We start from the raw sequence: 10,870 nt of genomic DNA on the forward strand, positions 1-10,870 counted from the left end.
ATCCCACTTAAATAAGGTATTACTATAAACTAAATTCTCATTCCCCCCCACAAGAAGTGATTTATGCAAATAATTATTTCCAGCTTATGCCCATAATGATTTTCTCATGTTTTTGAGCTGATAATAAAGTATATATGTGCTAAGTAAATTACTGCTTCATAGTATAATTCTGCTAATTTGCATGATTCATTTAAGAAGGAAGTATAGTATAGTGCCAGAAAAATAAAGTTTAGAATGTGCAAAAAAATCACTTTGTGTTCTGAAAGTAAGTTTATCTAAAATCTAAAGAATTATTTCAGGTTAAGCTGTGGCCAAATGTATCATTCTGAGGTATATCTGGATGTGCAAAATCATAAGGAGAGTTAGAGAAAAACAGTTTGTAGTTTTTACTGAAATTAGAATTTGAAAAGATAATGCTGGGATTTTAGTATGTTTATATATTTTGATTGTCCAATATAGATCTAGAGTGAACATTTTAAGTTAAGAAAAAATCATGGGGAGTAGTAACTATGTGGGACTGTAGTTTAACAATTTAGTTGAGTGTTGTAGTAAGTAGAAGTCATTTTCAGAAAGAAAACACTGAGTACTTTTGTGGCAGCTACACTTATAGCAGCAGAAGTATTATAAAATAATAATGGCGTATTCTAATGCTATGACTGTGGAGAGAAATGGGAGGGGCCTGACTTTTCACTAGAAGCAGCTGGTGTATAGTTTAACAGCACCAGTAGAAGTCAAAAGACATGTTAGCATCCTGGTTCTGCCACTTCCTAGGTATGGGATCTTGGGAAAAATTCTTTATCTGATTGTCATTGACCTCGTTCATAAAAATGGTACTAATGGTAACTCTCAGTATGTGTAATGAACAAAAGTAGTCGGAAATGTAAAAACATTTGTTAACTGGAAAATAGGTTTACAAATGTGAGAAAAAATGATCACAACAGTATTCAGTGACTTAGTAAAACTCGAGGAAAATTTTTGTAAACCTGAGGATGATAAAATGGCAGTAGCATCAAGAAAAGAATGGGAAAGTAGGAAATGGCATGGGGATTTTAAATTTGGGGTAGGGGCATCTTCAGCTTCAGCAGGCTACTACAACAGAAGATGTCCTGTAAGAGCACAGCGGTTTAGCACATGAGACTTCCTGATGAAATTTAAAAGTGTTTTGACCTAGAATTTATTTTGGTTATAGATCACAAACTGTGTGAGTCAGTGAGATGCTGAATATACAAGATGACATCTTATGCTATAGTATTAGGAACAGAAAAAGAAAGAGCAAATACTTTTCACTATAAATGCTTTCTACAAAGAAAATAGAAAATGTTAGAAGATGTCAAGGAATTTTGTAGTTAGGATGGGAATGGGAGAGGAATGGAAATCTGTGGTCAGAGAAGACCTCTCTGAGTATGATACTGAAGCTGCCAACTACAGGATGAGAAACATCCAGCCATATGAAAATCTAAGAGAAGGAAATTCTGAATGGAGAGAACAAAGGATCATATCTATTCATCATTTTGCTCTTAACACCCTGGAATGGGCAGAAAGCCATCATCATAATTATTTTTTATGATTACACTATGTACAACAAATGTGAAATAGAATCCTGTCACATTTAAATGCTTCCTAAATAAATGTTCTTTTTTTTCCTTTTAAAGAAGGCTTGCTACACTTTTGAAGTTTGTTCTTTCTCTCGCTCTCTATTTTTCTTTTCTTTCTTTCTTTTCCTTTTCTTCTTTTCTTTTCTTTCTTGACAGTCTCACTTTGTTGCCTGTGCTAAAGTGCAGTAGTGCAATTTCAGCTCACTGCAGCCTTGACCTTTCAGGGTAATGTGATCCTTCCATCTCAATTTTCTGAGTATCTAGGATTACAGGTATGCACTACCATGCCCAGCTAATGGTCAAACACAGATGGTGTTTGACCATTCTTCCCAGGCTGGTTTCAAACTCCTGGGTTCAAGCAATCCACCCACCTTGGCCTCCCAAAATCTTAAGATTAAAGGTGTGATCCAATGTCCCTGGCCTGACAGATACAGCCAATCACCATGGCATGTGTATACCTGTGTAACAAGCCTACATGTTCTGCACCTCTACCCCAGAACATAAAGTATAATAAAAAAAATAAAATAGTTGCACAGTTGATCACATATTTGCTTGTTTTTATTTAAAGATAACATAAAAAAATTATTAGTATATTATCATGCCATTCAACCTTATTTTTCTATCAGTAAAGATTTTATCAAAAAATATGTAGGTTTTTTCAAGTCTTTGTTTACCTAAATGAAGCATCTTCTGTGGTGTTCTATTGATGCTCAATATGACATATTTCCAAGTTTTCTATCATAAATATCTTAACACTGAAATATTTATGAGGATATTTAAAATTTTTAATATTGTATTACACCAAGTAATATTTATATTATATATTTTTTATATATGTGTGTGTGTGTGTGTGTGTGTGTGTGTGTGTATATATATATATATATATATATATATATATATATATATAATATAAGTTTTTGAGATGGAGTCTTGCCCTTTCACCCAGCTGGAGTGCAGTGGTGTGATCTTCACTCACTGCAACCTCCACTTCCTAGGTTTAAGCAATTCTTTTGTCTCATCCTCCCAAGTAGCTGGGACTACAGGTGCACACTAACAATCTGGGCTATTTTTTTTAATTTTTGGTAGAGACAGGGTATCACCACATTGGTCAGGCTGCTCTCAAACTCCTGACCTCAGGTGATCCACCAGCCTCGGCCTGCCAAAGTGCTGAAATTACAAACGTGAGCCAATGCACCTGGCATGCATATATATATATATATATATATATATATATATATATATATATATATTTTTTTTTTTTTTTTGAGACAGAGTCTTGCTCTGTCACCACATGCCAGGCTGGGGAGCAGTGGCACAATCTAGGCTCACTGCAACCTCCACCTCCTGGGTTTAAGCAACTGCCTTGCCTCAGCCTCCCTAGTAGCTGGGTCTACAGGTGTGTGCCACCACACCCGGCTACTTTTTGTATTTTTTAGTAGAGACGGGATTTCACCATGTTGGCCAGGATTGTCTCAATCTCTTGACCTCATGATAACGCGCGGCTCAGCCTCCCAAAGTGCTGGGATTACAGGTATGAGACACCGCGCTCGGCTGCCAATATGTATTTTTTAAATGTTTTCTTTTTCTTTTTGGTGGAGACTGCAAAGTGGAGTTAGGTAATTTGAAGCTAGTTCCTGACTGAGATATGCACGTGCTAATAGTTTGTCTGTGAATATGTTTCCTTTGGGCTGCCATACTTGGATAAGCAAGTCAATGGACATAAGAAGGTAACAGGTTAAGGCTGACCTAGAAAGTGTAGATGACATTCTCTACTGGAATGCTTTGGTTTTCAGTACATGCTTCTCCTCTTATTTTTTAAGTCAAATTAGTTTTAAAATACTAAATTGAAATTTTGGGGGAGACAGAGTCTTGCTCTGTTGCCTAGGCTGGAGTGCGGTGGCATGGTTCACTACAGTCTCCACCTCCCAGGCTCAAGTTATCCTCCAGCATCAGTAGCTAGGACTACAGGCACACACCACAATGACTAACTCATTCTGGTATATATATATATATATTTTTTTGTAGAGATAGGTTCTCATTATGTTGTCCAAGCTCGTCTTGAACTCCAAGCTGAAGCAATCCACCTACCTTGGTTTTGCAAAAGGCTAGGATTGTAAGAGTCAGCCACCAAGCTTGGGTAAACTGAGATTTATTTAAGTAAACTGATTAGTGCTGGGTTGTGGTGGTGCACATTGGTTATCTCAACACTTTGGGAGGCAGAAGTGAAAGGATTACTTAAGACCAGGAGTTTGGTCCGGGCATGGTGGCTCATGCCTGTAATCCCAGCACTTTGGGAGGCTGAGGTGGGTGGATCTGAGGTCAAGAGATTAAGACCATCCTGGCCACATGGTGAAACCCTGTCTCTACTAAAATACAAAAAAAAAAAAAAAAAAAAAAAATTAGCTGGGCGTGGTGGCATATGCCTGTAGTCCCAGCTACTCAGGAGGCTGAGGCAGGAGAATCGCCTGAACCGGGTAGAGGAGGTTGCAGTGAGCTGAGATCATGCCACTGCGATTCAGCCTAGTGCCTGGTGACAGAGCGAGACTGTCTCAAAACAAAAACAAAACAAACAAAAAACCCCACAACACCAGGAATTTGAGGCCAGCCTGGGCAATATAGTGAGACCTTGTCTCTACAAAAATAACAATAAAAAAGTAGCCTAGCATGATGGTACACAGCTGTAGTTTCAGCTACTCAGGAAGTTGAGATGGGAAGACTGCTTGAGGTCGGGAGGTTGAGATTGCAGTAAGCCATAATCACGCGACTACATTCCAGCCCTCGGTGACAGAGACACTGTTTTAAAAAAAGAAAAAAAAATTGATAAGAAAGTCTTTATGAAACTCATTATAATTTTTTAAACGGAAACTCATGCTTGATATTACCTCAGCAGTGTGTCCTTCAGAAACTGTCAGAGCCTTTACCTGGACCTGAAAATGGAAAAACAAAACAAAACAAAAAACACGGTATAGTCAATGTAAAAGAAGGTAAGAATACTATTTGATTTAAAAAGTCATTTGATGGAATTTTTTTTTTTTAAATTAGAACACTAATATATTAAAATAGCTAAAGAAAATGTTCTATTAATTTTATAGTAAGTAAAGGAGAAGTAAAATGGTGATAAGTTTTATATCTAATCAGGGGTCAGCAGTTGAGTCTATTGAGAGTACCATTAAAGGAGCTGAATTATTAGTTCCCATTTTAAGATATTCTAAGATCTGAGGAAAATCAGGAAAGAGGGAAGAGGAAATGAATAAAAGAGAGAAAGAATGAGGAGGGTAGAGTGTACATAGAATAAATGAAGAAACAGTACGCGGGTGTATGTAAAGGAGGGTAGTAAAGTCAAATTGATTTGTAGAAGAAGGAAGAACAGAGTGATAGAAATAGGAAAGAAGGTAATGTCAGCTTCCAGCACCACAATGTGTCAGAGAATTAACTTCTTCCTGCTCTTGCTGTCATTCTCACTATTGGAGAGGCATTAAGGATTGAGGTCCCTTACCATACAGATCTGTGTTTTATCTACAATAGATGAATATCACCATAGATGGTCAGCCATGTATGGCCATAATTTAGTTTTATAGAAAATGTTATAACTTCATCGGATAGTATCATATAGGCCAAATTAACATAATTGAATAGTGTCATGTGATTTATGAAGAGGAAGTTAGAGAAGGTATAGCCTGATTGAAAGTGTATTAGAAACATTACGGCTTATAATGCAGAATTAAATTCAGGGACTTAATAGGGAAGAAATTGAGGCTAAGTTTCAGATGGGCAATTAAGGTAAACAAATGTGGAAGCATATTAGTGTAGAACGGGGTATCCAAATTTTCATGAATTAGTTGGGGAGCTTCTGGAAAATGGACATTCTCATTCAGCATGTGTGGGATTCTGCCCTCCTCAGGAGTACTCAGGTGGTGTTGGTGCTGTTCCTTGGACACAGCTCTGAATAACAAGGAAATAGCCTTCCTTTAGAGAAATCTGGAAAAAGAACCATTGAACAGCAATTTAAATAAATAACAGAATCAAGGGAAGGCATTAATCTCCTTTTATTTCTGAAGCAGGATTCTAGCCACAGAGGAAGCAGAATTGAGATGAAAACAGAAATTGTTGGTGTATACTACTGCTGAATACAGATGAAAAAAGTGGTTGCAATTATCCATAAAAAGCAGTTAGGAAGAGAAGCATTGGATGACAGATCTAAAGATTACTTTTGCAAAGGAAGAGGGATTGTGAAAGGGCAAGGAAGGAGGAAGAAAAAAAGGTTTATTGGGGGACTTTGCAGTCAAAACCAAGGAAGCTTGAGGCAACTCACTTCCAGTTCCTTGGACATATACCCAGCAAAAACAGTTATTGCTATGGAGTACTGGAGGTAGTAGGGAGTGCTAGAATTGGGGTAAACCACAACTGCTAATTTCTCTTCATAGTTGTCAGGCCTCGGAGCAAGAAGTTTCATTGACATGAGTGAATAAGATGTGATTAAGTTGTATTTTGACTAATTTTTTTGGGGGGTCAGCCAGTTCTTTGATATGATAGCTGTTTCATAAAAGTCATTTACAGAGTAAGATGACATGCCAAACTTAGCTAATTTTAGAAGCAGTCATATTATAAAATTTGTGAGTATCAAAATTGTCATTTTCTAAGAACACTGCACTGATCTTGAAATATAAAAGTTTATTCTTTTCTATCAAGACTGGCAATTCAATGTTTTCTCTTTTGGCAAGTATTTTGATATTGAAATCTTATTCTGTATGGTTTACTTGATGTTTTAAGTCTTGCATGAGTGGATCAAGGAACTCTTAAGATCAAACAAGAGGATATGAGAAATGTAGGTGCTTCAGTAGCCATGTGGGAATGGGAAAATGAGAATTTTGAGAAACTGTTATTTTGTAAGTCTGTATCATAGCTGATCAATTTAGAACACTTTCTTTGATGAGAGGTGAATCACACATTCACCTGAACTGGCATCTCAACGGTGTATTTCCTAAGTGACAGGAAAAGGGGAAGCACATGATAAATATTTGTGGTGTTCTGGCATGAATGCCTCTGATGTTCCAACTTTAAATACTCTGTAGCATTCACCATCAGCCTTGACATTGATTCTCTCAGCTTATGATTTGCTCCACTGTTTAATGGTCCCTTTTATCCTTATCAGCCCAATGTGTTCACATTAATATCCATACTTTTCTATTTTAGTTATAGGCATTTGAAGCAATCTCACTTTTGAAATACAAACTTTGTGATTTAGGGATCCCATATTCCTATTTTACTCAATGTATTTCCATCACATTGCTGTCCTAGGCAATGAAAAGAAGATGCCAAAAAGAACCCTCAAAACCTTAATAATTATTTTCATAGCCAGGCATGAGGACTCAGCTTGATAACACTGCATGAATGCTTGGTTGGCCTGGTCATACCTACATATAATTGATGACATGTCCCCTTTGCTTTGTAGGGCCTCCTGAATAATATCCTTCCTTGAAGGTAATTATATATATTTATTTTTAATTAATAACTTTATATTGTATAAAATATATATGATTTATTAGTTATTTTCTTTTAAAACTCATTCAACCTACCACTGAAATGGAAGATCGGTTGTGAGAGAAGCAGTACAAAGAAAGAATGTACAGATATCGATAGCAGGTACACTTCCAATACAAATGGAATGCTGAAAATAAGTACGTTAAATGATTGGAAGTAGTCACATTCTTCTTACCCCTAATTCTTTTTGTTCTAAATTGAATGAAAGGCATTGGCATAAATGTTATTGTTGGTATCCATATTTCCATAAAAATATAGAAGAAAGCAAAATTTTAAAAATAGTTTTAACTCAGATGTTTCTATTTTAATATTTTGAATAGCATAACATTTCCAATATGGAATTTTTATACTCATCAGGGATTCAAAGTAGTGAATTTTGAGACTCTGAGATATTTCCAATGTCTTATGTGCTAGTTGGAGTTCTGGTGTTTACCTAAAGGAATGCTTTACTTAGATGTCAGTTTCTGTCTTACATTAGAGACTTCCTGTTAATGTTATTACACTGATGATCTGAAGCCAATGAGATGTTCTAATGAGCACACTGTGTATGCATGTGTGTGTATGGGTGTGTTTGTGGCATCTTTGATTATTACAAACTAGGAAAGTAATCATTCATTCATAACTGAAGGACAGTCTTTTAAAATGGTGGTTTTGAGACTTTTTGGTATAAAAGATTTTTAAAAAAATAATTGCATAGAGGCAACCAACGTCATGAACATCATTGAGGCTACCAATATCATTGGCTGTTTTCCATTTCAATACCTTTTTGAAATCCTTAACTATATTGTGATGCTCAGAAATAATATGCAGAATTTTTGTGTCCTAAAATGGATGGTGAGTGCTTCTACACTTTACATATCTTTCTGCCACTTTCTTTTGTTTACTTTGTATTCTATTTTCCAGATGTATCCACATTGATACGATTAGCTCTGGTTTAATTCATTTTATACTTTTCACTGTATTCCCTTATACCACTCTACCACATTTAATTAGACTCTCCTGCTCCTGATAAATGAAGAAAGAGAATAAAGATAAAGAAAAATATCTGGGCATGGTGGCTCAAATCTCCCAGCACTTTGGGAGGCTGAGGCGGTTGGGTCATGAAGTAGGGAGACCGAGATGATCCTGGCCAACATGGTGAAACCCCATCTCTATTAAAATATGTGTCTGTAGTCCCAGCTATACAGGAGGCTGAGACGCAGAAATCACTGGAACCCGGGAGGCGGAGGTTGCAGTGAGCCAAAATTGTGCCACTGCACTCCAGTCTGGCAGCAGAGCAAGATGCTGTCTCAAACAAAAAATGAAAAGAAAAAATAATGTCAGATTAAAAGGGGCTTTTGTTTAATCAGTTTGTATCTGTGAATTATTTACTATATGAGTTTAAGGCTGAGAAGTTCAGAACGCAAGCATGCACCACCATATTTTACAAATGCACTTAGAATTATGACTCACGAGCCTTTAACCTATGAAGTTATGACAATTTATTCCTCTAAAGAAGTTTACTGTTCTCTAAAAAAGAAAAGAAAAGAAAAGAAAAGGCTGAAAATACCAAATGACATTGTCTTATTTGACCTCTTGGACATCCTCGAATGAAACTGCAACTTATGTCAAAATTCAGAACCAAAGTTTTGAAAAATATATATAGTTTGCGAATGTCTCATGATCATAAGCCCTTGATAATGAAATGGCCTTTCAAATTTTACTTTTGCATTTTTTGCTCTTTTTCTTGACTTGCCTTATAAAACCTTAAGTTCAACAGTTTTGTTTCTACAGAAAGCAGGAATATAATTTTTTAATGTATTTCTGTCCTGTCTCATGGCATTGAGAATGCTTCAGATTTAGTGTCGACCCAGACTTATTTTTACACGGGAACAATTAGGTTTGTTTCTTTTTTGTTGTTGTTGTTGAGACAGAGTCTTGTTCTGTGATGTGGTTCAGAGTGGATAAGCTCTTAAAGCAGTAATCTTTCCAGTGGTTCTTTCTGTGGCAGGTAAAATGACAGGTGAATTTGGGCCTTGTTATATGTAGGGCAGAGCACAAAGCTACAACTAAGTAAAACACCCAGCACCTTCCCCAAGAGTATTGGCCAGAGTAACACATTAATATCTTTTGAGGTCTTCTCCACTGGCAGCTGGAAAGTTTTTGCAAGAATCCCTGTTTCTGAATGTGGTCTCTTAAAATATATGGTATGGTTCTCACCCTTTTTCCTGTGATGATATGAAGTGATACAATGCCTATGTAATGAGATGAAGTGAGGTGAATGATGTAGGCATTGTCATGTAGTGTTAGGCCACTTATTCACCCCCTGACTCTTAAGTCAGAAAAAAGATTATCGGCTGGGCGCGGTGGCTCACGCTTGTAATCCCAGCACTTTGGGAGGCTGAGGCGGGTGGATCACGAGGTCAAGAGATCGAGACCATCCTGGTCAACACGGTGAAACCCCGTCTCTACTAAAACTACAAAAAATTAGCTGGGCATGGTGGTGCGTGCCTGTAATCCCAGCTACTCAGGAGGCTGAGGCAGGAGAATTGCCTGAACCCAGGAGGCGGAGGTTGCGGTGAGCCGAGATCGCGCCATTGCACTCCAGCCTGGGTAACAAGAGCGAAACTCCAAAAAAAAAAAAAAAAAAAAAAAGATTATCAACTTTGAGTGTTTCTAGACCTTCAGGCCTTAATGATGTTGATGGCTGGATGTAGGAGGAGACCATGTTGATGACTAATGGCTGGACAGCACACGCAGTGTGAATGCACTGGACAAAGGAATGATTCACATCCTGGTATGGACAGAGGGCAAGAACTCAAGATTTTATTGTGCTTCTCAGACTGGCACACTAGCACTTATGACTTGTTTATTTCTCGAGTTTTCAATGGAAAACTGTTTGGAATACAAGAAACTGTTAGTAGCTGTAACCACATAATTCAAAACTGCAGATGTAAAACCTGTGTTTGGACTTTGACTCATTTCTTGGTGTACAATTCTTAAACTCCTTAGACTTTCCAAAGTGATGTCTTTTGGTATGCTAATGATCAATGGCTGGAAGCACCTAGGTAGATTCAGGAGGGGAACTGGTCACCATCCTGAAGACTTGACTAATTAGAGGGTTGAGATCTTCTGTCTCACTCTGCAAACTCTGGGGAGGAGAGAAGGGCTGAAGGTTGTCAGTCATCAACAGCCAGTGATTAATTAGTGATGCCTATGTATTGAAGCTTTCATAGAGACCCAAAGGGACTGGGCTTGAAGAGCTTCGACATCACCGAATACATGGAGGTTCCTGGAGGGTAGTGTGTTCTGAGAGGGCATGGAATCTCTGTGCCACTAGCCCCATACTTTGCACTATGCATCTCTTTATCTGCACCTTTTGTAATGTCATTCATAGTATAGCTGGTAAGTGTGTTTCCCTGAGTACTTTGAGCCATTCCAGCAATTCAATTTAATCCAAAGAGGGAGTCCTGGGAACCCCAATTTGAAGCTGATTGGTCAGAAGTTCTGGAGTTTCAGACTTAGGACTGATGTAGGGAGGCAGTCTCATGGGACTCAGCCTTTTACCTGTGAAATCTGATGCTATCTGTAGACAGTGTGAGAACTGAATTAGGTGACACCCAGTTTGTGTTATCTGCAGAAGTGATTGCTTGTTGGTGGGTAAAACCTTTTCACGTTTGGTCACAGAAGCCTTCTTTGTTGACGATTATTGCTGTGGTGTGAGAGCAGAGAAAAACATGACAAATGTGTCTTTT

At 37.6% G+C, this 10,870-nt stretch overlaps 1 long non-coding RNA gene across 2 annotated transcripts in view; it reads right to left on the minus strand.

Moving 5' to 3' along the window:
* Positions 1–4,150: 4,150 nt before the first annotated feature.
* Positions 4,151–10,870, minus strand: part of LOC119468372 — a 10,010-nt gene continuing 3,290 nt past the window's right edge. Inside the window, exons 1-3 of one of the 2 annotated variants that reach the window (XR_005197044.1) lie at positions 10,683–10,864; positions 4,478–4,522; positions 4,151–4,388 (exon numbers count right to left, since the gene is read on the minus strand). This is a non-coding gene — a long non-coding RNA (uncharacterized LOC119468372). Of the gene's footprint in view, positions 4,389–4,477; positions 4,523–10,682; positions 10,865–10,870 lie in introns of those variants that run through there. The other variant, XR_005197043.1, reaches the window with a different exon arrangement.

This window comes from Cebus imitator, unplaced genomic scaffold (genome assembly GCF_001604975.1).
Source record: "Cebus imitator isolate Cc_AM_T3 unplaced genomic scaffold, Cebus_imitator-1.0 Scaffold418, whole genome shotgun sequence".
Taxonomy (NCBI): domain Eukaryota; kingdom Metazoa; phylum Chordata; class Mammalia; order Primates; family Cebidae; genus Cebus; species Cebus imitator.